Source organism: Octodon degus, unplaced genomic scaffold (assembly GCF_000260255.1).
Source record: "Octodon degus isolate 3935 unplaced genomic scaffold, OctDeg1.0 scaffold00007, whole genome shotgun sequence".
Taxonomy (NCBI): domain Eukaryota; kingdom Metazoa; phylum Chordata; class Mammalia; order Rodentia; family Octodontidae; genus Octodon; species Octodon degus.
In genome coordinates this window covers 21,378,442-21,381,625 of record NW_004524583.1, presented here as the reverse complement: position 1 = coordinate 21,381,625, position 3,184 = coordinate 21,378,442, and the positions used below count along the sequence as shown (strand labels likewise).

Genomic DNA, 3,184 nt, shown 5'->3' with positions numbered 1-3,184 from the left:
GTTATTTTAGTTTCTGTTCTGTGGAAAGTGTAAAGCATTCCAACAAAGGGTTTTAATGTAGACCTTTTTTTTTTTTGCATCCACACTGTTGATCTCTAAATGTAATAGTTTGAGTACCTGCCTGGCAAGCACAAGGTTCTGTGTTTGGTTCCTGGTACTTAAAGAAAAGAAAAGAAAAGAAAAGAATTATGCAATCTTGACAATTTTAAGAAAATTATTATGATATTAATATCATCCAAGACAAACTGGATATTTTTATACCATAAAAATTAATAATACCACCAAAAAATGCAGAAAAGAAACCTGAAGTTAACATAAGACAACTAAAATATTGCCATATAGCAAATAAGCTCTAAATTCAACTATACTGCTGCTAATACTAGAAAATAATTCAAGAGTAATAAGAGTTGATTATGTAAGAATTAATAAAGCTTAATGGTTATACTATTAAAATACAGGGGGTTGGGAACAGGAAACTGCAAGACAAAAAAAATTTTAAAAATTAAACAATAAAAAATGAGACAGTGAAAAGAAAAGTGAGATGATTCTCTTAAAGAGTGGAAAGATACAGACCAGATAAAGGGTATAGAATTAGATTAAAGTAACAGGAAAAAAACCAAATAAGAAACAGTAGATAAGAAGAAAGTGAAGAAAGAAGAAGAAAAAAGGAAATAATATAGAGAATAAAAATAAGGAAAAATTAAAAGGAATAAGCTTTAAAAGGAAAAGCAGGAGATAAAGAAAACAAGGAAAAAACATAAAGGAAAAGGCTTCAGATTCAAATAAACTATTGAAGAAAAAATAGTTAAGGAGGTATTTTTAAAAAGAGAGAGAAAGAAGAGGAAAAATAGAGTCCAAAACCAGCAAACATTTTTTCTCTGCAGTTTTAAATAAATGATTTTTTTCCCTTATATGCACAGTTTTGAAGTCCAGCACTTTAAAGTTTTCTCACCTAGCCTTGTGGTCTGTGGGTTTGTGAGGTGTCCCCCACCATCCCCATTCCAGAGACCCCTCTGTTAAACCCCAGGGTATGGCAGTGTCCCCACTGAAATGTGTCCTTGCTCAGGCAGGTGAATAAGGAAGGCCATCAGATCCCAGATCTGTGCTTCATGTACACAGCAGGGAAAGGACTCAAGTACTCAATTAGGCACCTTCAGACCCAGCACAATTCAAGCCCAGTGCAGCCTCCCACCTGGGTGCCAGGGTTTGTGCCCTTCCTGGCCAGAGCTCAAACCCCTCAGCAGTCTCTTTCCAGCCTGCTCTCTTCCTAAGGCTGTTTCTCACCCAGTCACTATGGGCCTGTAATACTGGGAACCCTGATGTGGATTTGTTCTTCAGCTATTTTGAGTCTCACATTCAAACAATCAACTTCCTAGCATGGCGCCTGGCCAAGCACTCAGTGGCAATGCAGATGGTAGGGCCTGCTCTGGGATTCCTTCTCAAGCTGTTGCCTCTCAAGTAGAAGAAGTCCCATCAGGTCATGCACTTTCCCTGGGGTCTGTATGCTGGTCCAGCTCTGACTGCTGTTTCTTCCTGGAGGCCCCAGTGGTGCGCACAGCCAGGCTGCCCTCCTGACAAGCTGGGAATCCAGAGCCTGGGAGAGTCCAGACCATTTCATTCTCTTCATTGCTTTGTGGTATGTAGAGAGCCCTTTTTGGCCCTCCTCTTGGTCCAAGAAGTTTATATTTGTAATCCCAAGGATAAATTACTGGAATCCCATTATGTTATTTTTAATCTACCACTTCTAGTGCAGCCCATGGCAAGAATAATGACACCAAAGCATATTTATAATGATGGGGAGCCAAGGGGTCCTAAGTCCAGCCACGAAGATGGTTATCTGAAACAAAGGCCCTTACTCAAAACCGAACCCAGCTTTTATTCATTTGTAAAGAGGGGCATGGCTTGAGGGTGAGTGGCTGAAAGTGGCGGAAGTCCGTGGGTGATACAAGCTGGGCTAGGTTGGAGGTCTGCATTTGTCTCAGCTATTTGTAGAGAAGGATATGCAGAAAAAGTAATTTGCATTACACAATTGAGATAGTATCTAATGTTTTGGGGTCTGATGCTTCAGCTCTGACATGTAGTCTTTTAAACCCCAGGAAGTCATAGCCTCTCTCTCGAGGCTCCATCCCAGCTGACAGCATGGAGCATTAGCTCTTCATCCTGTCTTGACCTATTAAAGAGCAATAGGTGGGTGTTGCATCAGGGAAACATGCGTGCCATCTTTGAAGACTCCCACCAGCACCTGGGCTGGGGATAATGACAATTCCTTGCCAGCGCTGTACACATCAGTACAAGTAAATAGGGTCAGGCTCAGTCAATGTGGAGACAATCGCTCCTCTTTCAAGGAGAGCTGCTCAGGCGGTCCTCCACCATGATCTATCTCCCAAACATCTCTGTAGCTTTTGATTTTCCTGTCAGTTCCTCCCAATTCCTCATGATCTCCTTTTTCTTTTTCTTCCACAGGTGATCATTTTCCAGTGTCTGGATTCCTGATCTCAGAGAGACTGAATCTTATTGTTGCTCACCACTCCACCCTCTTGGTTCTTGTGAACCTTTCTGCAGATAGCAACCTCAGGCCTGCTTTTGGTCCTTCTTTCTGCATGGTTCATTTTGTCACTGTTTGCAATACTGTGTCATTTACCTCTGTGCCTCCATCTTGTTTCACCTGTTTTGGTATTTCTGTTGGATGACTCTACATATGAATTTACTGGATAAAAGTACATACATATAAAATTTTGTTAATGTCAAATTTTGTACCAGGAGAACTGCCAATCTACATTCTTATTACTTGTGAGTTATTCTCATGCCCCCAATATTAATCTTTAATGTCAGTTGAAGGCAGCTTGAATCTTTGCAGAAATATAGATAAATAGGAATAATAAAGTAGTATACCGATGTGAGTTCGTACACGGCAGATCTCACAGTGCACTGCTGAAGCTAGTGTGAGTTTCTCTTGAGTATATTTTATTTTGATGGTAAGGTAAGAGTCATTTGATAGATTAAATGTGAATGAAAGTAGAGCTTATTGGAACAAGTTCAAATAAACATTTGTATTTAACAGTGAGATTTTAGAATTAGAAAATGATGTTCAAATGCTATTAAACTACATTTCCAGCTTAGTTATAATAAAAGTAACTGTGCTAGGTCTAAAATATATGAATTCAGTATTAAATATTTATTAGAT

At 39.4% G+C, this 3,184-nt stretch overlaps 1 pseudogene; it reads left to right on the top strand.

Moving 5' to 3' along the window:
* The window catches only part of LOC101585636, a 4,021-nt pseudogene extending 1,331 nt beyond the window's left edge, over positions 1-2,690 (top strand).
* Positions 2,691-3,184: the final 494 nt, after the last annotated feature.